The sequence below is a fragment of the Triturus cristatus genome, chromosome 7, assembly GCF_964204655.1.
Source record: "Triturus cristatus chromosome 7, aTriCri1.1, whole genome shotgun sequence".
Classification (NCBI taxonomy): Eukaryota; Metazoa; Chordata; class Amphibia; order Caudata; family Salamandridae; genus Triturus; species Triturus cristatus.
The window spans coordinates 1,771,215,515-1,771,241,790 of record NC_140590.1 but is presented as its reverse complement, the minus strand read 5'-3'; the positions used below and the strand labels follow the sequence as shown (position 1 = coordinate 1,771,241,790).

Genomic DNA, 26,276 nt, shown 5'->3' with positions numbered 1-26,276 from the left:
AAGTACTACTAACTCAGTGCACCATAAGTCATCACAAGGAAGAGTGAACAGTTTTATGTCAGCAGTTAGTCATGCTATCACTCGAAAATCACCCAAAAATACTTATAATATAAAAAGAACAGAAGAATCAAAGTACATTAATGATTGCAATCCAGTAATTTTGAAGATGTCGAATGCAAATATGGACATACAATATGTTGCAGGTAACTCAATTCCTGTTCCTCGCATACTATCCAAATAGGAGTCCATACCTGGAAAATATATGTCTATATAAAATACTGCAACATTATAGTTTTCGAAAAAATATTACAGAGAAAATAAATAAAGTGAAATATGCTGTAATTGGATCTGATTGATGTTTCTTAAAGAATGCCAAAGGAAATTTGATTGATCACAGGAAATTAAGTTGTGATGCTCCAGATAAGAGAGAGTTTTTCTATTTAGCTCTTCTCCAACTCTTCAAACCTTGGAGGACTGAAATGGAATCACTTGGAGATTTTGACTGCTATGAAGATTCTTTCAAAGCATGTAAAGACATTGCTACCAGTGAGGCCCGCCGGGACCACGCATCTTCGCAGGGTGCGCACACGCTGAGTGCTTCAGGTGCCACTAACTCACTGCACCACAAGTCTTCACCACGTGGACCTATTCAGGCAGAATTCAACACAAGCCGCAACACATGGTGCCACTAACCCTGTTCAACACAAGCCGCGACACGTGGTGCCACTAACCCTGTTCAACACAAGCCGAACGATCCCACATGTGTAACTATGTTCTGAGTCCTGGATGGCAGTGACCCCAAGTCCATGGCAGCAACCACAGCACCAGACTCCCTCTGATTAGTTTGGCATATTTCCATATGCAAGGCCGGCGAGACGTGGTGCCACTAACCCTGTACAACACAAGGCGCGACACGTGGTGCCACCAACCCTGTTCAACACAAGCCGATCCCACATGTGTAACTGTGTCCTGAGTCCTGAATGGCATTGACCCCTAGTCCGTGGCAGCGACCACCAACCTAAGCATGTGGCTGTGGGCCCTTGGTCACCGCTACCTCTGGCCTACACTGCGGTCAGCAGGACTCACAATTCAGATACAGTCACGATTGCAGATGACGCAGTAGGCAAGAGACATAGCTCCCACTGCGGTCCATCTGCACCAAGCAGCATCACAGGCTCATACACTTCGACAGTGTATTCTATACATGTTTCATCTTTTCATGATACGCCTACACTGCGGTCAGTAGGGCTCACAATTAAAATTAATTCTTGATTCATTAATTGCAGAGTCCACTGGGCAAGTAACTATCACAGGCCTAAAACCTACATAATATCCTTTTAGTATCCTTGCTTCAAGAACTTTTTTTATATCAGTTATACCTTTAGTACAATCAACAAATTCATCTTCAAGTGCAAACAAATACTCAACAACAGTCTACGCTACAGGCAACAGAGCTCGCAATTTGAAATTTTAACACGTGGTGCCACTAACCCTGTTCAACACAAGCTTACACGTGGTGCCACTAACCCCGTTCAACACAAGCCGATCCCACAAGTGCAACTGTGTCCTGAGTCCTGAATGGCAGTGACCCCAAGTCTGTGGCAGCGACCACAGCACCAGACTCCCTTCGATCTGTTTAGCATATTTCCATATGCAAGGCCGGCGACACGAGGTGCCACTAACCCTGTTCAACAGAAGCCGGCAACACGTGGTGCCACTAGCCCTCTTCAACACAAGCCAATCTCACATGTGGAACTGTGTCCTGAGTCCTGAATGACAGTGACCCCAACTTCGTGGCAGGGACCACAGCACCAGACTCCCTTCAGTTGTATTTGTTGTTCTTTTCTTTAAATAAAATGTTTCATATGTAAACCTATACAAGACTAAGATTCTTATTTGTCCAACCGCACAGGGACGCTTCCGGGCCCAAGAAGGTTGTTGGGGGTATGTTGGTAATGTGGGAAGAGGGTGCGTTACCTGCTGATGTGGAGCGAGGCTTCGTGAAAGGGGTATCTCTCACAGAAAGAACTCCGATATGTTTTCAGATATGCCTCAGACAGATGTCAGCTGACGGACTGAATCACAAAATGGTTTTTCAATGCTTATGTAGTGTGAGTTATGAACAGTTCGCACCCAGACTCGCAGAGGGACAACTGCGGCCTGTCCGCTCAACTCACAGACGCAGTACTACGAGCCGTCGGCTCCCAAAGGAACAGCACCATAGTAGCTCGCAAAGGTAGAGAGCTATGAGCCGACGGACTGGCTTCTAACGGCATAGCTGCGAAGTGGTGATGTTGGGCAGAGACAGCGTGAAAGTGTTATCTTGCAGAAACAGAGCTCCGGTATATTGAATTGCCCCTAAGACCTTTCTTTTATATTTTCACTCGATGTGAGAAAGCCCGCTTTCTGGACCAAGACCTTGCTCCCTGCCAAATTTGGCATAATTCCGTTCACCAGTTTGACCTGTACCCTTGTCTAAAGTTTCCTATGGAAAATCCATTGAGAAAACACGTTTTCACCCCCCCCACATAGCTACCTGACACAGGCGTACTCGCTGTTGGTGTGCAGGTCAGTGGTCTAGTTGTCAACATGTCACGACCACTCCCTGAGGGCAGGTTTGCACACACACCACACCCATCTGGCACTTGCGTCACAGGCCATGTGACCAGACAAATATAATGCATCAACAACGTCACATCCTTTATTGCCGGTGGTGACTGGATGGCGGACGCTCCATGGGTCTGAATCATAAAGAGTCCATGAAGAGTTGCGCAGAGGGTTAGTCGCACCCTGAGCTGCATGGCCATCACGGGCCTACTACTATGTGGCGCGGACTTGACTTGCACAGGGTTAGTGCCACCCAAAGCTGATGTGGCCATCAGGGGCCTACCACCACATGGTGCTGACTTGAGTTGCTCAGGGTTAGTCGCATCCTAAGTTGTATGGACGTCAGCGGCCTACCACCACGTGGCGCTGACTTGCGTTGCACAGGGTTAGTGGCCCCAAAAGCTGATGTGGTCTCCGCCTTTGATGACTCAGGACTCAGCGACATATGTGAGATCTGCCGGGCCGCGGAGAAGCTGATGTGGTCTCTGCCATTCATGACTCAGCGACATATGTGAGATCTGCCGGGCCGCGGAGCTTTGACGGACACATGGAGTACCCACTGGTAGACACTCCGGTGGCAGCAGGTAATTATTTGGTCATGGCTGCGCAGGGGTGGCAGTGTCTCTCTCTCTCTCTCTCTCTCTCTCTCTCTCTCTCTCTCTCTCTCTCTCTCACTTCCCTCTCTTTACTCTCTCTCTCACTCTCTTCCTTCCTTTCCTTCTATCTCTCTCTCTCTCTCCCTTCTCCCTTTCTCACTCCCTTTCTTTCCTTCCCTCTCTTTTTCCACCATACACAACTTACAATATTCGAAACAAAAGTTCCTCCGAGTAGGTATAACTACATGCTGACACTACTTCCACAGATGTGGCACAGCGGCCAGAGCACATGACTTCACAGCATATGACACACAGTTTGGACTCACGCTTTCATACCCGAGTCCGGCAGCAGTTCAGCTTAGCAGCATGAGACTCTAGACAATACCTCACATATTTTCCATACCCCAGCACTTTTAGACGAGTAGGGGTGAGTAGTTCGTCCTAGAAGGTATAAACACATGCTGACACTACTTCAACAGGTGTGGTGCAACGGAGAGGGCACCTGACTTCACAACATAAGGCACACAGTTTGGGCTCATGCTTCAATCCCCGACTCCCGCAGCAGCTCACCTTAGCAGCATCAGACTCTAGGCAATACCTCACTTAATTTCCGTAGCCCAGCACTTTTAGCCCGGTAGGGAAGAGTAGTTCGCTTCGCACCCCTCTATTGCACACCCTAAACACCCCACAGAATGCCCAAATATCGATATCTGTAAATTTTGATATTTCTCCAAAACTTCTGAGCAGATTTACACCAAATAAACAAAAGCGTGCTTTCTGGACCAAGACCCTTCTCCCTGCCAAATTTGGGGTAATTTCGTTCACCCGTTCGACCTGTAGCCTTGTCTAAATTTTCCTATGGAAATTAACATGGAGAAAACTCGTTTTGGGACCCCGCTTTTTCTCGGCCCCCACTTGATGAATCAACCCCAAACTTTCAACATAGGAGCTGATATAAACAAAGAATTAGTTTGGAAAATGTCATGAAGATTCATCAAACGACACCAAAGTTATAAGCAAAACAAGAAATGCTCTTTCTATGGAAACTTGGTCCTAACTGTAACTACCTACTGGCAACCACCAGTAGGTAATACATATACACACACACTTCCACAGTCCTTTCTCTGAGGATGTTGGACATGAGCGCACTCCAAGATTAGCTTGCATGTGAACGGTTTATTCCATAGATACTACGGACATGGAGGAATTACAACTCCCATCGCGTTTTGGCGTACAAGACGCCTTGCTCAAGGGGGGATTGCCTCCTCTAATAAAGTTGTTAAAAAGGGTGTGGTGTGAGTCACTACGATAATAAGAGAAACATAAACAGAGGACTAACACTGAGGGAAGTCAGGGCTGATGGTTGCCATACTGGAATACCTGTACATACATCCTGTGTAGGCTTTGAATTGTATAAATTAAAGTACTGTAAGGTCTTGTACAATTGTCACTGTGGTAACGTCAATCAAAATAAAAATTACACTTAAATACACAAAATATGCCATTGTTTGGAGACGTTTTCTCCAAATAAAGAATATAGAGGGAGAACAGATCTTTGGAAGGTGCATCTGCTACAACAGCACCATCAACATGTTTGGCTACATCTTTATGCCCTGTAGCAGCAAACCACTCAGCTCAGTCTGATTCAAACCATTATGGGAATTCCCAACGATCTCTAGGGAAAGATAGGGTACAAGAGAAAGAGAGGGGGCTGGCCAGTGTATCACCCAGTAGGCCCAATTTACCCACCCATGTGTGGCATACTGATGTCCCAGTGGGCTGTTGTGATCTCCACACCCAAGACAAAGAATAACAGCACAGAAACAGACGCTGTTGTATATCCATACACATTTCCAGAAAGACACAAACAAGTAATAATAATGTTTCTCTCTCGTGCATAGAAGGAGAGAGGGGAGAAGAGCCAATCAGTAAGAACCATAGTACCCAGATACTGCCCAAATGGGCAATTGCCCACAAATCCATAATGGATAATACCAAATGCATATAACATAAATCAAATAAGTGCTGTTCGCACTGGTGAATTAAAACCATAACCCACTATCAGGATGAAGCTAAAAGCCCCTGAGGGCAGGTCTAGGCTCAGTATCCCACAATAATCAGAACCCATTATCAACACAAGTACCAAGAGAAAACCATATCCTCTATAGACTATATGAATATGTCCATATTTGGGTATGGACCTCAAACAGATGGTCAGTTTAAAGGCTCCAATCTTGCCAACGATTTTCAAGTGTGTGAGTGCAACAGTCTCCCACTCACAGTCTCCACCTACTGGTGTCACAGAGGATATTCCTGTATGAATGTTGAAACTAGAATAGTTGTGACTAAGTGAAACAAGTGCAGAGATAGAAGAGAAAAGCTAGGATTGCAGAAACTGTAAAATATATATAGAGAAAAAACAACAAACAATCTGTTGAATTTGGTTAAAATCATGGGTCTACTTCACAAGTACAGCTGACACTTAAAATGTGAATAACAAGGTATCAAAAGCATTGTTAAATATAATTATCACCCTAGATGAATATTCATCTCTCCATCGGTGTTCAGACCTGTTGGTATGTTGGTGTTAAGTCTGTCCTCATGTGTTATAGCTCTCATATGCTCAATTACCCTCTTTTTGACTGGATGGATTGTACTGCCTACATACCACAAGGTTGCATGGGCAAACAAGAATGTAAACAGCAAAATCTGAGTTGCATGAGAGAGATTTGCTAATCATTATCTCTCTCCCTATACGAGGTGAAGTAGTGGATGTGGTGCTGCTGTTTTACAGACTTTACACTTACTACAGGGTAGAAAACCTTTTCTGGTATTCGTTAAATAGCTTTTATATTCATATATATGATTCATATCTGATATTTTTGTAGAAATCACTTATTGTGTGTTAAGTATTATCCTTTAGGGAGAGCATTTATTTTGACTGACTGTTATGTATATTGGACATTGACAACTATTATTACATCATGTAATAAAAGTGCATATATGATCATCCAGTTTATTGTTTTGTCTTGTTATTGCTTCAAAATGCATCAGTACTCTTGCAACACTTGTTGGCTGTACTAACATCGGAGAAGTAAATTACAAATGACTGCCCCAAAATTAGAGAATTTTATTGTGTATTTTGAACAAAAATATTGTTTTATATTTTGTAAAATTGTCATCAATCTGATTTGTTACTTATTGTGTAAGAAATTATTTTCATGATATAAGTAAACTGTTGTTTTTTGGACTCAAAAGAAATTGTAGTTTATGAAAAATTCTATTTTGTAGTGCCCCTTATATTTATTTTTCTGGATATAAACTATTAATGATAGTAGACAGCTTCAATTTGGGGTGCACTTTGGTGCTGGACGGATTAGCCATTTCCTTTGTGCTACTTTTGCTCAGTATATGTATATATTAGCTACTGTTGATTTATGCTCAAGATTCCTGTGGATTTAGCTGCACAGTAATGCTGATGCTCAAGCAGTCATAGAATATATACCTGCCTAGTAGCAATGTATGAAGTTCATACCTTTCATTTAATTTCCCTGCATTTATCGCAATCACATTCAAGGTTCCTGTGTCTGATCTAGCATTATGCATACTATACCTGCACCATTTTCACACGGAGAGCAACAGGTTATTAAAGCGCTCCAGCAGTAGACTTTAACATGCTTTGTCCACTAGGGCATTAGGTGCAGAACTGAGGTGGCTACAAACGCTGTATAGAGTTCAGAGAACATTAAATAATCTGCCTAGAGGTGTATTAGCTGGTCACACGCCATATAAGATGTTATTGAAGTATCTGTTTATAGGCCCAATCTTGATAGCTCCGGAAAGGTGGTGGAAGAAAAAGTGTTTTAGCTGGACCAATGTTTCAGTGACTTAAAGAGCATCCAAGAAGTCAGAGAAACGTTAATTTGAAGCATTATAACTCTGCCATCCGTGAAGCTAAGCTTTCAAGAGCTGCTGACTCGTGGGTCCCTAACCTTGGTGAGCTAATTCAAGAAAAGATCTCTGATAAATAAGTGTTCGGAGCATGTTGCAGTCCATCCCTTCTCATTCTCGAGTGTTGGAAATGACGATCCTTTGAGTGATTTTCCCCAGACTTTTTGCCCTATTTTGCTGAACCCATTTTTACTGCCAACAGGACTCTGCACACTTTATTTCTGCTAATCGGTGGTAAAGTGCTAGTGCTCATCCCTCAAAATATGTTAGAATTGGCATACTCCCAATCGGCACATTTCATTTTTTGTAAGCCACTAATTAATGGTACCCCATGTAGCCAGGGTATGTAACCTAAATGCTTCTAGTGGACTGCAGACCTCATAGTGCCACCCACTAAAGCTGCATTGTAAAACATGTCTCCAGGCCTTCCAGGCTGCATCCTGGGCGCAGTTTCAAACAATCAAAACAAACTATTTGCCAGGCCAAAATCTTCCTTCTTAATACTTATAAACCAGCCCTAAGGTAGGTCCTAGATGCCAAGGAAACAGTGTGCATGGTATCAAAACAACATGACTTGTATATTAACCCCTTGTGTGCCCATGACGAGCTGGACTCGTCATGGAGCACAGTCGCGCTGTGCCCATGACGAGTCCAGCTCGTCATGAGGCATTCCCTTTTAGTGAAAATAGCCTCGGGAGCTGGGGAAGAGCTTTCCCAGCTCCCGAGGCCCCCCCACCCACTTTCACTGTAATGACGATCGGCGCGCACGTTGCTCCGACGTCATTACAGTGAAAGTGAAACTGAAATGAGCCAAGAGGCTCATTTCAGTTTCACTTTCTACGTGCTCAGGGGGCTATCTCAGCCCCCTCAGCACGTAGAAAGACGGGAGAGGAATCATTGGAAAGGGGAGAATCTCCCCAATGGATCCCTGCTTGGGGATCGCCACAGGAGGGCGATCCCCAAGCAGGGATCCACCCACTAGACACCAGGGAGGGGGGAGCGGCCCCTTGGGCAAGGGCCTTTGCCCCCCCAACTGGCGTTGGCACATTTAGTCTTTTTGCCCCCCATGGGGGGCATATGGGGGCATTAGCCCCCAAACTGCTCCCCCGGGGGGTAAAAAGCCCATTAGACACCAGGGAATTTGAAAAAAAAAAAAATAGGGGTGGGGGCTGCCCAAAACGGGCAGACCCATGCCCCCACCCCCCCCAATTACTACAGTCTTTCTGCCCCCCTGGGGGGCAGATGGGGCATTGGCCCCTAATATGCCCCTTCGGGGGGGCAGAAAGCCCACTATAAACCAGGGATTTGTTTTCAGTTTGTTTTAGGGTGGGGGCTGCCCGAAACGGGCACGCCAATGCCCCCACCCACCCGCCACCATTACAGCCTTTCTGCCACCCCTGGGGGGAAGATGGGGCATTGACCCCCAATCTGCCCCCCCGGGGGGGCAAAAAGACCACTAGACACCAGGGAATTTTACAAAAAATAAAAATAGGGGTGGGGGCTGCCCAAAATGGGCAGGCCCATACCCCCACTCCACCCCCCAATTATTACAGTCTTTCTGCCCCCCCCGCGGGCAGATGGGGCATTGGCCCCTAATCTGGCCCTTCGGGGGGGGGGCAGAAAGCCCACTAAACACCAGGTTTTTTTTGCACAATTGTTTTTAGGGTGTGGGCTGCCCGAAACGGGCACGCCAATGCCCCCACCCTCCCCCCCACAAAAATGACAGTCTTTCTGCCCCCCAGGAGGCAGATGGGAGCTGTAGCCCCCAATCTGGCCCCCCCTGGGGGTGCAGAATGCCCACTAGAAACCATGGATTTTTTTGTTTTATTAGTGTAGGGGGAGGGGCCCCCCAAAATGGGCATGACAATACCCCACCCCACCCCCAGAGAAATTCCAGTCTTTCTGCCCCCCCGGGAGGGCAGATGGTGGCAGTGGCCCCTATCTGCCCCCTGGGGGGGCAGAAAGCCCACTAGGCGCCAGCGAGTACGCAGGCTTTTTTATGCGTGGCGGTGGGGGCTGCCCAAAATGGTCCTACCAATGCCCACATACCCACAAAAAATAGCCACAGCCTTTCTGCCCCTTTAGGGGCATATCAGGATGAAACCCCCTTCCCCGATTCCCCCCCAGGGCAGCAGAAAGCCCACTGGGCTCAAATTTGTTTTTAGCAACGTGCATACCTGTGGATTTTGGGCCCTAGCGCAGTTGGCACGTAGGCAAACCTAGCAAACCTGTACATTTTTTTAAACTAGACACCGAGGGGAATCCTGGATGGGGTGACTTCACTGGCTCTCAACAGGTTCTGTTACCCAAAATCCATTGAAAACCTAAAAATGTTTCCAAAATAACACATTTTCCTCACATTTCTGTGGTGGAAAGTTCGAAAAATCTGCGTGGATCCACAAAATTCCACCCACCCTGAGTTCCCCAAAGTCTTCAGAGAAAAATGGTACCTCACTTGCATGGGTAGGGATAGTGCCCGCGTCAGGCAAGGGCCCAAAACCTATTGAGGAGACATCAAAATTACCTATCACAAAACAACCTGGTTTTGCAAAGGGGGTCCCATGAGTTTTTGGCCCCGGGCTTGGCGGCCATCTAGGGAAACCTACCAAACCCACACATTTCTGAAAACTAGACACCCGGGGGATTCCAGGGAGGTATGGCTTGCGTGGATCCCCCAACTTTTCCTTACCCAGAATGCCTTGCAAACCTCAAATTTAGCTGAAATCCCCCGGGTTTCTAGTTTTCAGAAATGTGTGGGTTTGGTAGGTTCCCCTAGGTGGCCGCCGAGCACCGGGCCAAAAACCCAGGTGACCCCCCTTGCAAAACCAGGTAGTTTTGAGGTAGGCAATTTTCATGTCGCCTCAATACGTTTTGGGCCCTTGCCTGTCGCGGGTACTTGGGCCTCCCACACGAGTGAGGCACCGTTTTTATCAGGAGACCCGGGGGAAGGCTGGGTGGTAGGAAATTTGTGTCATCCCGGTGATGCCACAACTTTCCCACACAAAAATGTGTGAAAAAGGTGATTTTTTCAGCTAAATTTGAGGTTTGCAGGGCATTCTGGGTAAGGAAACGTTGGGGGATCCACGCAAGCCATACCTCCCTGGAATCCCCCGGGTGTCTAGTTTTTAGAAATGTGTGGCTTTGGTAGGTTCCCCTAGGTGGCCGCCGAGCACCGGGCCAAAAACCCAGGTGACCCCCCTTGCAAAACCAGGTCGTTTTGAGGTAGGCAATTTTCATGTCGCCTCAATACGTTTTGGGCCCTTGCCTGTCGCGGCTACTTGGGCCTCCCACACGAGTGAGGCACCGTTTTTATTGGGAGACCCGGGGGAACGCTGGGTGGTAGGAAATTTGTGTCAGCCCGGTGATGCCACAACTTTCCCACACAAAAATGTGTGAAAAAGGTGATTTTTTCAGCTAAATTTGAGGTTTGCAGGGCATTCTGGGTAAGGAAACGTTGGGGGATCCACGCAAGCCATACCTCCCTGGAATCCCCCGGGTGTCTAGTTTTTAGAAATGTGTGGCTTTGGTAGGTTCCCCTAGGTGGCCGCCGAGCACCGGGCCAAAAACCCAGGTGACCCCCCTTGCAAAACCAGGTCGTTTTGAGGTAGGCAATTTTCATGTCGCCTCAATACGTTTTGGGCCCTTGCCTGTCGCGGCTACTTGGGCCTCCCACACAAGTGAGGCATTGTTTTTATCGGGAGACCCGGGGGAACGCTGGGTGGTAGGAAATTTGTGTCAGCCCGGTGATGCCACAACTTTCCCACACAAAAATGTGTGAAAAGGTGTTTTTTTCAGCTAAATTTGAGGTTTGCAGGGCATTCTGGGTAAGGAAACGTTGGGGGATCCACGCAAGCCATACCTCCCTGGAATCCCCCGGGAGTCTAGTTTTCAGAAATGTGTGGGTTTGGTAGGTTCCCCTATGGCCGCCGAGCACCGGGCCAAAAACCCAGGTGGCCCCCCTTGCAAAACCAGGTCGTTTTGAGGTAGGCAATTTTCATGTCACCTTAATACGTTTTGGGCCCTTGCCCGTTGCGGGTACTTGGGCCTCCCACACAAGTGAGGCACCGTTTTTATCGGGAGACCCGGGGGAACGCTGGGTGGTAGGAAATTTGTGTCAGCCCGGTGATGCCACAACTTTCCCACACAAAAATGAGTGAAAAAGGTGATTTTTTCAGCTAAATTTGAGGTTTGCAGGGCATTCTGGGTAAGGAAACGTTGGGGGATCCACGCAAGCCATACCTCCCTGGAATCCCCCGGGTGTCTAGTTTTTAGAAATGTGTGGCTTTGGTAGGTTCCCCTAGGTGGCCGCCGAGCACCGGGCCAAAAACCCAGGTGACCCCCCTTGCAAAACCAGGTCGTTTTGAGGTAGGCAATTTTCATGTCGCCTCAATACGTTTTGGGCCCTTGCCTGTCGCGGCTACTTGGGCCTCCCACACAAGTGAGGCATTGTTTTTATCGGGAGACCCGGGGGAACGCTGGGTGGTAGGAAATTTGTGTCAGCCCGGTGATGCCACAACTTTCCCACACAAAAATGTGTGAAAAGGTGTTTTTTTCAGCTAAATTTGAGGTTTGCAGGGCATTCTGGGTAAGGAAACGTTGGGGGATCCACACAAGCCATACCTCCCTGGAATCCCCCGGGTGTCTAGTTTTCAGAAATGTGTGGGTTTGGTAGGTTTCTCTAGGTTCCGGCAGAGCTAGGGTTCAAAAACTACAGTTAGGCACTTTGCCAAAAAAGGTTCATTTTTCACTGCGAAATTGAGGTGTGTCCACGATGCGTTTTGCGCCGTTTCCTGTCGCGGGCACTAGGCCGACCCACACAAGTGAGGTACCATTTTTATCGTAAGACTTTGGGGAACACGGGGTGGTGGAAATTTGTGGATCCACGCAGATTCCAGAACTTTCCACCACAGAAATATGGGGAAAATGTGTTTTTTTGGGCAATTGTTTAGGTTTGCAAGGGATTCTGTGTAACAGAACCTAGTGGGAGGCAGTCAAGTCACCCCATCCTGGATTCCCCTGGGTGTCTAGCTTTCAAAAATGTATAGGTTTGCTAGGTTTCCCTTGCTGCCGGCAGAGCTATGGTTAAAAAACTACAGCCAGGCACTTTGCCAAAAAAGAGTCATTTTTCGCAACAAAACTGAGGTGTGTCCACCTTACTTTCCACCAGAGAAATGTGGGGAAAATGCGTTTTTTGGGCAATTTTTTAGGTTTGCAAGGGATTCTGGGTACCAGAACCTGGTGGGAGGCAGTCAAGTCCCCCCATCCTGGATTCCCCTGGGTGTCTAGTTTTCAAAAATTTAAAGGTTTGCTAGGTTTCCCTAGGTGACGGCAGAGCTATGGTTCAAAAACTACAGCTAGGCACTTTGCCAAAAAAGGGTCCTTTTTCGCTGTGAAATTGAGGTGTGTCCACGTTACGTTTTGCGCCGTTTCCTGTCGCGGGCACTAGGCCGACCCACACAAGTGAGGTACCATTTTTCGCGGAAGACTTTGGGGAACATGGGGTGCGTGGAAATTTGTGGATCCACGCAGATTCCAGAACTTTCCACCAGAGAAATGTGGGGAAAATGTGTTTTTTTTGGCAATTTTTTAGGTTTGCAAGGGATTCTGTGTAACAGAACCTAGTGGGAGGCAGTCAAGTCACCCCATCCTGGATTTCCCTGGGTGTCTAGTTTTAAAAAATGTATAGTTTTGCTAGGTTACCCTAGGTGCCGGCAGAGCTATGGTTCAAAAACTACAGCTAGGCACTTTGCCTAAAAAGGGTAATTTTTCGCAACAAAGTTGAGGTGTGTTCACGTTACGTTTTGTGCCGTTTCCTGTCGCGGGCACTAGGCTGACCCACACAAGTGAGGTACCATTGTTCTCGGAAGACTTTGGGGAACGCGGGGTGGGTGGAAATTTGTGGATCCACGCAGATTCCAGAACTTTCCACCAGAGAAATGTGGGGAAAATGCGTTTTTTGGGCAATTTTTTCGGTTTGCAAGGGATTCTGGGTAACAGAACCTGATGGGAGGCAGTCAAGTCACCCCATCTTAGACTCCCCTGGGTGTCTAGTTTTCAAAAATGTATAGGTTTGCTAGGTTTCCCTAGGTGCCGGCAGAGCTAGGGTTAAAAAACTACAGCTAGTCACTTTGCTAAAAAAGGGTAATTTTGCATTGTGAAAATGTGGTGTGTTCACGTTAGGTTTTGAGCCATTTCCAGTCGTGGGCACTATGCCTTCCCCTACAAGTGAGGTACCATTTTTATCGGGAGACTTAGGGTAATTCAGATTCGTAAAGGAACTGTTATTACCTATTGATTTTTGATGCATTTCTGCCTTCCAAATGAAAGACATTGTGTAAAAAAGAAGTAATTCTAAAAAATGACTGATAATTCTCATGCTAGTATGAGTATTCCCAATTTCGGAAATGTGCAAATATCTACTGTTTCTAAACTCTATATTTTGTTCCCATTTCAGAAATACATAGGTGTCTTTCATACCGATTTTTCCATGTACACACTTTTACAGAATAATTACGATATACCCGTCACATAATAAAAAACCATTGCAAGTTGCTGCTCAGTTTTTGGACCTGGGTTCAACGGGTTCTTGGTGAACCTACAAGTCCTATATATTTCCACAACCAGTAATGTCCAGCGGATGTAACGGTATATTGCTTTCAAAGAGCTGTCATAATTAGAAGAAGTTACAGGTGAAAACGTTGACACAAAAGTCTTTTTTATTCAACAAATGTTCAATTTATCCTATATTTAACTGTTAGTTTCCATAAAAAAAACTTGATGGATCTACACAAATGACCCCTTGCTGAATTCAGAATTTTGTCTACTTCTCCAAAATGTATAGCTTCCCAGGATCCATTATTGCTTTTGTACCCATTTCTACCATTAACTGGAAGGAGGTCGAAAGCACAAAAAATAGCAAAAATATGCTATGTCCCAGAAAAATGCCAAAACCGTGTAAAAAATTTGGGGTTTCTGACAAAAGTCTGGTACCCCTAAAAGCCAGGAAAATGGTGATTTCAGCCCCACAAACCCTTTTTTGATAACACTTGCAGGGAAAAACTCAGAAGATTTCATTTGCAGCCCGTTTTTCCCATTTTCCCCCCAAAAAACTAAATTTTGCTGTATTTTGGCTCATTTCTGTGACCCCTCCAGGGGAATCCACAAACCCTGAGTACCTTCAGAATCCCCATGATGTTGGAAGAAAAGGACGCAAATTTGGCGTGCATACCTTATGTGGTCAAAAAGTTACAGGGGCCTCAGCGCGCACTACCCCAAATAGCCAAAAACGGGCGTGGCACAGGAGGGGAAAAGGCCTGGGCGCGAAGGGGTTAAATGTTTTACATGTCCTGGCAGTGATAAAACTCCAGAGTTGTTTTCCTGTCTCTTCCATAGGAAACATTGGGGGCCATATTCACGAGAGCCATCACCGAATTAACGGCACTTTATCGCAGCCAAATTCGTGATAAATTTACCACCCTATTCACAAGCTGGTGCTAAAAGCCCACAGCTCCAGTTTCCCTGTAATAGCAGCTGCAAAAAACATCGCCACAGAGGACCCCAGCAAATATGGTTAATGAGATGCAGAGTGGGCATTCCCGTGCCAAAAGCTGCGACAACACCACTCCTCAACATTCACAACGAACAGCCACATCGGCGATAAGAACACAAAACAGGCGATAAGGCCACAGGAAATCTACACGTGCTCTGACCTGCTGTTAAGCCAGATGGCAGCCAGCACCACAAAAGTTAGACCAGCCCAGGGCCACATCGGAAGGGCAACAGATGCCATGGAGCCACACATCATGCGGCCCGGACACTCAGGAGGGCCACAACACCCATTGACAACACACCCAGGACCACCCCTCCCTGGCACCCCGACCAAAGACATGCCACATCAGCTACACCCAAACATGTCCAAAATAATCAGCCTGCCGTCGCACAATCACAACTGGAGACATGCATGTGTCGAAACAGAAATGAGCAGTACACATCCACTTCTGAAGCAACAAATCTAACTTTATTCAAAATAACACAGAAATGAAATGATAACGAATGGCCGCTCTCCTCTGGACAATACGCAGGTCCCAGCCTGCAAGACAAAAAACATTATGCGAAGGTGTGTCCTGCGCACATCAAAGGACAGACAGAGTGAAGGAGAGAGAGGGAGGAAGGGAGGGAGAGCGAGAGAGAGAAGGAGAGAGGGAGAAGAAGAGAGGGGGTGGGAGAGAGTAGGAGAGAGGGAGAAGAAGAGAGGGAGAGAGAGTGAGGGAGAAAGAAGAAGAGAGGGAGAAGAGGAGAGGGAGAGAGAGAGAGTGAGGGAGAGAGAAGGAGAGAGGGAAAAGAAGAGGGGAAGAGCCGCCCCAGCACACCCAGGGCACACTGCTCACCTGCTGCCATTGGTGTGTCTCCAACCACTTGCCGGCATGCATAGCAGTACCCCAGGTCACACATCTGACACAGAGCAGTCATCTGAAACAGAGTCCAGATACACGATTGGTACAGTACACACAATTGCACAACACAACATCTCCTGCCCGCCAATGCACACCCAAGTAGAGGCACACCAGCCGCTCCCACCGCCCATCCCATCGGAGCTTGGCCACCCATGCACACCCATGGCTCAATGTTCACCTTCCATCACCAGTGCGTAGACTGGAGGTCCCACCACATATCGCTGCAAGCCACAAGCCCGGGGCCCATGGACATGGTACCCTCCACACCATGCAGCCACGCTCCGCAGGCCACCAGGTCTCACGTGTGGTGCTGGGTCCTGATTACTCCATGGCATGTGACATACCAGTGCACCCAGCACCATCGCAGGCTGCACACCCGCTGCAAGGCCTCGGGTCCCACTAACCCTGTGCAACCCCAGTCAGTGCCACGTGGCATTAGGCCCGTGCCGTCCACCAGGCCTCGGATGCCACCAACCCTGTCCGCAACAGCGAATGTGTCCATTATGGATGAGAAGGGTGGAGCGTCCGTCATCTAGTCAGCACCGGAAGAGGGGGATGTGATGCTGTCGGCCCCTTATGTTGGCGCAGTCACATGGCCAGTGACGCCTGTGCCAGATGGGAGTGGCTGTGACATGTTGACAACTAGACCAGTGACTTGCACACCACCAGCGAGTACGCCTGCGAGGTAGGCAATGTGGCCGCCCCTCGGAGCGTAAGTGGAGTGGTCTGGCCTGCCATACGCCGGACCAGCACAGAGCTTGCAACAATGATTTGTGGGCTCTGGGCATGGTTCAGTCCATGTCCGGACAAGGAAGTGACTGATGCATGTGTCTCTGTTGTAGTGTCCATGGGACCATGTACACAAAACGCAATGTCGCACCCTCTGACTCGCATCCCACAGGTTGAACATCAGTGACGCAAGGGAAGGCACTGTCCACACATCCATACATGACTGATGTAAGACATGACAAAGCAGTGCCTCACTAGATGTTTATTGGCACATCCAGTGCAGTTCTGTAGCTGGAGCGGTACAGGGCAATGCCGAGCACACTACACAATATGGGCCCGTGGAGGGCCAGCCAGAGTCCATCCGAGGGTGACATGTACTGCAGTAGAGGAAAGGTACAGTTTGCAGTCTGTCCGTCGTGTCATTGTTCGTCGGCCAGGATGTGTCAGACCATTTCGCTGTCCAAGGAGAGTGCATCTGAGTGTACCGGGGGACTGTGGAAGGTCATGAGGCGATGTGTGGGACCAAGCAGCAACAGACCCATTGGCGGGAATGAATGCTATTGCCTCCTTCTGATCACAAACTCATCCATGTCCTCGTCCCCGGAAGTGTCACATGCCCCACCTGTGGGTGTTGCTGTTCCGGCTGCGGCACTGTGTGCCACTGACACATCAGGTTCCTGGATGGATAGGCCTGCCACACTGGAAGGCACCGACACACCAGGGGGCTGAGATGGGGATGGTGTGGGGACAGCAGCATTCATCAGTGCCACGCCTTGTGACAGCGATGCCATGATGTAGACCTGCAGGGCATGATAAATCCTAGCTACATTTTGCTGATGTGCAGCAGTGGCTGCCATCCTTTCTGCCTCCATCCGCACCATGTCCTCCATGAGCCTCCGTATGTGTGCCAGCTCACGGCTGGCATCGCAGTAGCCACTCTGAGCAGACAGGTGTTCTTCCCTCCGCATCATGACTCCAGCGATGTCAGTCATGGCTAGTTGGAGACCATGGGCCAGGCCTAGACACCCTAGCATGGTGTCCAGTTTGGTAGCCATGAGGTTGAAGCCCACCCTCACCTGCTCAGCCGTCTCCCTCTGGCCCTCCAGCACACGGCTATGTGTTGTTCCTGGGGGTCTTGGGAGAGTGCCAAGGCTGTGGGTGCCTCCTGCTGGGGGGGTTTGGGTGGTGGGCGGGGTCTTATTGATGTAGCTGGGTTGTCCTGATCCTGGTGGTGATTGGCGGATGAGGTCAATGATGTCTTGGATGGTTTGGGTGTCGATGCTGGTGTTGTCCTCCTCATCATCAGTGAAGAGTGGCTGGGACTGCTCTACAGGGGGTGTTGACGGTGACCATGCGATGTGAATGGGAGATGGTGTATTACAATGTGTCCACATGTATGTAGCCACATGGTACATGTTGACATTCAGACAGCGTGGCATTGTACATTGTGACAGTCTGTAGATCTGAGTGATGACCCAGTGTCATTGTGGGTGTGCACTGTGCTCTGCTTGATTGTGCATGTGTGCCATTGTGGCCATCTCCACCGATCCCCCAGTACCTGTTGGTCACTCACCCTGTTGCGGTTGCGTATTGTCCTGTTGAGCAGTGTCTGGTCCCCCTACTCCAGCCACTGTCTCCACACTGATGACTGTGGACACCAGCTCCTGCATGTCATCCAGCTCCAGCTGTGGCGCTGGGCCCCCACGTTGCTGCCTTCTGGTTGGCGGAGAGTTTCTCCTTGGTCTTCCGCTTGATGTCATTCCATCGCCTCTTGACCTCGTCCATTGTCCTCTTGTGCTCTCCGACGGCATTCACCTTGTCGACGATGTCCCGCCATATTCCAGTTTTGGTGCCCAATGACACATTGGAGGTGACGAAGAGTTGTTGATGGTGTTCCATCACCTCTGTGACTATGATCCTGCGGACTGAACTTTGTCTTCCTCATCTTCTTGTCCTTGCCCTTCCCTGTCCCCGAGGTCCCGGGCTAGTCATCCGGGATGCTTGTGGGGTTGCACTTGTCCTCTGCGCCTGCTCCGGCTACCTCCATGGTGCTTGGGTGTTGGTCAGTTTGTGTTTGTTTGTTTTTTCAGTTTTTATGGTGATTTTTCCCGCCAGGTGTGTGTTGCAGGCCTGCCACTGCTTATCGCTGATTTACTCATTGCGCTTTGGCCCATCGCGCGTTTCTTTGTGTTGTGGTTTCTGTTTTTATCTCCATCAAGGTGGCTCTATCGCAGACATTATCTGCGGTTTCGGCAGACTATCACATGGTACCGTCGTATTGTGAATTCCACGTTGTCATGAGGTTATTTTCCCACGATGGGCTGCGGTATTGAAAGTTGCGTTACGCTACTCATGCGGTAGTTAACACACGCGTTCTTATGAATATACCCCTGGATTTTGCTATAGCATTTCCTTTCCTATAGCCAAAACAGTCTCTCTGCCAGAGTTCAGTGTCACATGACTGTTGATGCCCCCCCTTTGGTTAGAGGTAGATTCCTCCCAGACAGTAGAAGAAAGGCCCGGTGTGGGGAGTTATTTTTCTGCCTTGGGAAGTATAACCTGGGGGCTGTGGCCAGACCTTTCTGACACCTCAAAACACAGACAGATGTAGCTAACAGCTGGGTCTGCCTTCTTTTTGTTTTCCTATGCTTCCTATCCCCAAGCTCAGTGAGAGGGGGGCTGCCTGATCACTGGTTTGGTGTGATCACAAGGGACGGTTTACCCATTATCATAGCCAAAACTCTGGGTGGACATCTGGAGCTCTAATCAGGACAAGAAATGTTTTGTCATTTTAAAATTAGGGAAAGGGGGAACTTTAAGATAGGTTACAGTAAAAACATGGGATATGCTTCAAATAGGTAGGTCAATCCTAGAAACATTTATCCCATGGGTTATAGAGCAACCAGAAGTTTACCCCACTCACAGACTGACACTGGGCATAAATGCAGCATCCCTAGTGCTCTTCTCAGAACAATCCTGGACCCCTGAAGATCAAAAGAAGGACTGCAGAACTGCCTGAAACTGGACCTGCTTGTCCTGAATTATGGACCCCAGAAGTGACCCCAAAGCTCCAAGGTTCAGCTAGCTCACATGCTATTTGAGGTATAGGGACACAACAAACTTTATAGAGACCTCTTTCTTAGCAACTGCCTACCTGACCAGTTCCACATGTTTCCTGCTGCTGGTCCTATTGGATTGATTTCTAACCCCCAAGTGGTGCCACCAGGTCCTTTACCCTTGACTGGTGTTAGAGTATACTCCTCCTGTCCCCAAAACTGTGGAAAAAGACATATCCTTATAGGACTGGATATCGAAAGCCTATGTACAAGTTTCCCTCAAAATGAGACTCTACGAACCATTGAGGAGCTACTATATAATGAATAATTAGATCATGCTACACCAACACATTTTGTCTTGTAATGTTCAAGGATGGCTTGGACAAAATATCCTTTCAAATTTGAAGGTACGTTGTACCTACATGTAAACAGGACCACTATGGAGGTCCTAGCATTGTGGGTCTCTATATACTCAACTTCAAACAGAAATATATTATGTCAACTAATCTCCCATTCCAACATAGGATTACACTCTGTAAAGGTACATAGATGAAATCTTATTAATATGAGAAGGTGAACATGAGAAGACCGCTTTACAAATCCTTCTTTGAGCCAATCAACGTGATACAAATGTAAAGTTCACCTACACCATGAGCAATGTGAATTACGATTCCTAGATGTCAGATTATTTCTTGGAGGGGTAGGGTTGAGTGTTACTGCACGCCACAAACCCACAGATACTAAAAAGTTGTGCAATTTGACAGCTTCCATCTTCAACTCCTAAGTGAAATTCTTCCATATGGCCAGTTCCTCAGAAGGAACTGTAGCAGGGTAGAAGATTGGAATACAAAAGCTGACACACTTTCCGACAAACTCAAAGCTAGATGTTACCCCAGAAAAAATAATTTGTTAAACAAATAAGAGAGCCAGGAACAGAGTGGCCCTGTTGGAGAATGGGCAGTAGGAACCCAAGCGAGATAAACTCATGTTCATCACAACACACAACATTTCCTAAAATCTAGTTAAGAAACTAAATAATAAAAAATGTAATTTGTTGAAACAAGTCGGAACTATCTCCCAAAAAAACTGTTCTCACAGAAAAAGGAAAGGTGCCTAAAAGATGCATAAATACACACAACACAAAGAACCACCCCAACAGACACGCCATCTGCAATATTATGGGGGTTACTCAGAGTAAGAGATCACTACAGATGTGAGGGCTGAAGTGTATGCCATCTGACTACTCCAACTAAAAAAGTGCATCCATGTCTGTAAAGACCTTGGAGATTAAAGAAACTTACCAGCTGCAACACAACAAGTGTGGTATACTCTAAACACATGCCCATGTGGCCAAAGATATGCTGATATGCCATACAGAAAAATAAAGACCCACATCCGTGGACATTCCAACAATGAACACCATAAATGGAATACAGCAAAGATGTTGAACAATTACATAGCGATGGGCCATACAGTTGATGATTTCAAGGGAGCAGTCATTGAACATCTAGTCAAGTAGGACCAACCATTAAAATCAAGAAGATACTGTTTGAAAAAGAACAGAGATGGGTGTATCAGCTATCTACATATAAAGAGATGAATGATGATATCCTGTGGTTAGACCGTAGCAAAGGACTGAAGGTGCTTCATGTATAGGATTACAAATACCTCTGTGTAAAATGAGGGGTTGTGTTATGTACAATCAGTCAACTACATCTAAACCTCATATAACAAGGGTTGGATGAAGGAACAGATTCACACTATGAATGATCACCCAAAAACTGAGTTAATATAGTGACACATACACTTAGGAGTTCACTCTTATAGAGCACATATGGTACAATAACATATTGAGACTACTCATTTCTTTAGAAGGCACACATGTCTATGTTGTAGAAATCTAGATGAACCTTTGAAACAATGGTTTGGGGGCGTTCTGGGCACCACTATGTAGAATTTTGAATACATTAAATGACCACATTGTATCAGCATTACAACCGAATATTTGCTCATTTGATGGGATGATCCAAATTACCCTAATTCAGCAAGTCTAAGTATGACTAATGACCCTCATAGGCTGAGCAGCGAAAGATCCTCTGACAGCCAATGCGTCAACGGATCATTCACACCATGATGCCAATGTTCACCATCAAAACGTACAACACTACATCAGGTGAGATGGAAATGCAAAGCACATGTGAAATTTGCAAGGAGTGCCAATTGTGTCCAATATTCAGGGATTGGATACCCCGCAGTAGGTGAACCATGGGTTGGAACCTGTTATGCAGCCTGTATTTGTAAATGAAACTTTCATTTTGACCGGTTTCTAACTTAATTATCCCCTAGTCTTGCCAGCTTATATTTTGTGTTACAGAGTGTGACTACAAAGTCCACCCATTTCTAACACCCAGTGAGGCTCAATAAAATGCCCTTTCTAAGGTCTGGTGTCTACAATTTTTTACTGCCTTCAAGCAAGAAAAATATGTGCTGAAAATGGTTTGTACACTATTGGTATTCTTGAAGCAGGAAATTTCGGAGGCACTGTCACATGCGCTCATTGTAAATCTAAAGAAAATAGGGGCATATTATCAAGACAGGTGATAAAATTATCGCCGCTTTAGCGTCAGAAAACTGCCGCTAAAAAAGGCGATAATGGGCTTGATAATATGCTCTATGGAATTCCAATTGAAGACCATGTTAGATGTGAAGGACGTCTAACATGGGCTTCAATTGGAATTCCATAGAGCATATTATCAAGCCCATTATCGCCGTTTTAGCGGCAGTTTTCTGCCGCTAAAGCGGCGATAATTTTATCGCCTGTCTTGATAATATGCCCCATAGGGAGATGCAACTTTTATTAAAAAAAAGAAATGGCAAAATGTTTTCTATGCTTCCAACCAAAACAGAATCAATAATTGAAGATGAAATTCTGAAAATTGAATGATGAATTTGTTTGCTTACTTAGCAAATCTATATCTGGTCTGTTGCAATGGGATGCTCTAGATTCTACACATTTCAATCTCAATTCGCCACACAGTGTGCAACATATTTTACTTTTTTTGCATAATATGTTGTATAATTTCCCTTTTCTTGACAATGATTTAGTGAGAATGCTGTATATGTATGTCATCCCTTGCTATACAATTAAAGTTGTCTTGTACATAGGAGACAGCAAGCACAAACTAACAATGTGTTTGTCAAAAGTTAAAAAATGCAGCATAATGAGAAATATTGAGTTGTATCAATGTTATTCCTAGTCAGAAGACAGTCCAGTAATTTCTAGAAATTCTCTATTCAGCTAAGAAAGAAATTGAAAATATATATTTCTCCACATATTGCATTCTAAGGTCATGTTGCTTGCAAATGCGTCCTTCTGTACATAGGTTAAGATTCCAAGTAATGCAATTTTGGTCAGAAAAATTCTGTGATGTTTGTAATATAAATCAGGAATTTTGACTGACAATTTCAACGATTTTCAACTTGCATCTCAAGATTTCTGCCAGTAGAGGAGGCTGTTAGAATAAAAACAACTGTGAAAGCTGGAATAAAACATCTGGGTTTAAAATGGATCAGTTCTTCATCTAGTACTGACACAAAATCAGATCTGTATGACAATGTAGTGGACTGCTACAAACATAAATGACGGCACATGGGCATAGGGAGTGTGTATGTTGTACTTCTGTCATGATTCAACTTGGCAACACAGTTAAAAGTTGGTGGTTATGAGATTAAATGCTGATAATTAAACTAACAAGCTTTCAATAAAGCTAAATGGTCAAGGATATTTTAATTGCTCCATTTACACAGTGTGAACCAGTTCCAATGGGCGGCAGGGTTCTTCACATTAAAAATGCTAACACACTAATAAGGTGCCGATTAGGATCCTGGAGAAACCGGGTACGAACCGTCGGACGGAGGGTTTTCTCCGTCCGACTCGTACACATAGGTTACAGTGCATAGCCTGAAATGAAAGATGAGTAACATCTACAATACAAGGTACATATATGGGCCCTGCAACACACAGTTGGTTCACCCACCATGCCACTGAGAAACTATGGAGAGCATGACACATTTGCAAATGACATGATATGGATTTGGACAGAGGAGCCAGGCTCTAGGGCCAATCCAGCACTGCATCTGCACCACACAGCGTTGCCGTAACTAGGGATGAGCAGGGACTATCTCCATGAACTTGAGGCACATGCTGCAAAGGTAATACTCAAAGACATGCCCAACATGAATGGGACACTGCACCTTGAGTGTATGTCCAGACAAACATCACACACTGGCCAGACCGAGCAATGAGATTTCAGGTGTCGACATGTAGGCCTTGCCCGCACCAACCACCCCCTACATGCGACAATTTGATGAGACACAGGAAGCACTTGCATCTCTTAGTCTGGGAGAAATACACATGGGCTGCCAGAACCCATATTGGACCCAAAATACCCCATGTGCGCCTGTACAACGATCTCATTTACAAATGGCCATCATCAGATAATTGTAACAAGACACACAGGCACTGGCCACCGTGAGTATGAACGAGGAAAATTAGGTCAGGCTGTACAGTGGACACTTGTAGAACACGTTACGTAAATATACATGGTGCCAGGGGACAATGACACAGAGCACATCCTATGCTGTAGACACTGAGAGTGTCCACATATTGTGATGACACACATGATACCTAGCAAAATATGCCCCAGGAGACAGTAGTGGTCACAATATTCCATGGTCCTGAATGGTAATGACTGCAACACAGGCCACCATCCCTGCACTCTGCGTATCGCACACTCATGCACATCATGTCACAGGCCACAACATAGGACATGCTTGCTGTAAGGCATTACACTTCAGAGACATACTCCTATGTCTGGACTCAGCATCAGTGCCAATTGACATGGACCCCAGAAGTACTGAACTGGACAGGGCACAGGCAAGGTCCCAAAACCTGTTACACACCACCCCCACACATGATGCTGCAAGCATTGGTCACGTGGATAAACTGCCAGCCCAGATGACCTTGTGAAAGAGTGACTACACACAGACCAGGGAACAAATGGCAAGGAGGGGAAGGGAGGAAGGACAGCACCGCTATACTGTGGGTGACAGGACCTGCACCGCACATTTAAACACTGGCAGTGTATCCATGCAACTGCGCACTTACAAATGCTGGTGACACACAACAAACACACATGTACCTACCCCCTTCCTGCTGCTGCTTCTCCCGTAAGCGCCTGTCCATGTCTGGAAAGACCACCGCCAGCACACGCTTGTGGATGTGGGTCAGACGGCGACGCCCATGGTTCTTAGGGCCCATAGGTGAGTCCCCCAGCAGGACCCGTGCGATCCTCCGCGTCCAGCACCGGATATCCTGCCAGCGTTTTCTCACCTGGGCCAGGCGCCGCTTGCGACCCTACGTCCTCCTCACGGCACTGACGGCGTCCCTCCAGTTCTGCTCCTTGGCAGAGGCGCCTACCTGTGGGGTTGAAAAAGTGAGACTACATCAATACACCTGCCACATGTCACAGAGACACACATTAGAACTATTTATCTGGTTTCAACAAAGCATAGTATGCAGCCAAAGCATTGCACCTTTGTCATAGGGACTTTTTTCTCTGTGTAAGGGCATATGCACCTCGTGCCATAGAAAGTACACAGGTGGCATGAGGGGTAAGACACAATAAATGATCCAGACTCACACTGTGCATCAGAAGGTACACCAGGATTATGTGCAGCACCTCAAAGCAGTCACATGCCACAGGCCACTGACGCTACCTCAGCAGAGTACACAGACACACACAGGCACAGGACATACACCTGCCATTGCCAAATGCAGCTACAAACCTCACTCTGCACATGTGCCACTAGACTGGGGGGGCTCACAGGTGTGGGGCTGGCTCTGCACGTCAGACACACAGCACTGCTCCCTGCTCGCATCAGATGGGCAGGGTATATCCATACCTCATGCAGCTGGGGTGCTACACTCCACATATGCACCCACCCACATGACAGGGGACTTACACACACACCTATGTCCAGGGTACGCCCACATCATGTGGACACTCTCAGCACAGGTACACTGAACAAACACACATCTGTGGGTACAGTCACCTGTCACACTGGGGTGACCACAGAATCACATGAGGACTGTAGAAGCAACATTCCCAGGAGGATTAGACAGGCAGAATGTGGCATACACCATGCAGTGATTGTCACAGTAAACACAATGCAAGTGAGGACGGCAGACATGCACCACAGCATGCTCTTGCTGGGAGACGTCAGGCATTCCTCCCCCTGGGACCCACTCTACAGTACAATGCATGTGTGTCACACCTGGACACAATGCCAGAAGTCCCAGTCACAAAAAAGGGACACAGTCTGTGCTAGTGGACTCTGCACTCACCTGAAACCCTGGTCGCCCATACAGCATGGGGTACTGTGGGAGGATCACATCCAGCAATGCCAGATTCTCCTCCAGGGTGAAAGGCTGGGCCCTCTCCACAGACCTTGACATGGTGCCAGGGAATCACGAGCAGCAGCAGTGTTGTAGAATCAAAAGATGTGCAGGCAAGTGCTCTCTCATGGGACCTGGCTGCCTTATATCTGCCTTGCTGGCCTGTTTCATGCACAGGAGTACAGAGTGATTGGTCACTCACATTTGCATCCTATGTTTCCTCCAATCCCTTTAAACCTAGCACAGTCAGTGGCTTTGCTCTTTTTTTTCTTGAGCATGATGTCAACTCCACAACCACTTTGCAACAAAGTAGATTCTTTCAAACCGACTTTTGCTGGGCACCTGATGAAAAAAATCAAACTTTAAACTTGGTCTCCATGACAACCAGCATGCATGTAGGGCTTTATACTTGTCCCTCATGTGTCCC

General features: G+C 46.9%; 1 protein-coding gene across 1 annotated transcript in view; it reads right to left on the bottom strand.

The window, feature by feature from the left end:
- Nucleotides 1-26,276, bottom strand: part of LOC146813044 (olfactory receptor 5V1-like) — a 160,801-nt gene that overhangs the window by 102,707 nt on the left and 31,818 nt on the right. Inside the window, exon 2 of the mRNA XM_085620060.1 lies at nt 24,598-24,871. The gene's annotated coding sequence lies outside the window, so the exon portion shown is untranslated. The remainder of the gene's footprint in view (nt 1-24,597; nt 24,872-26,276) is intronic.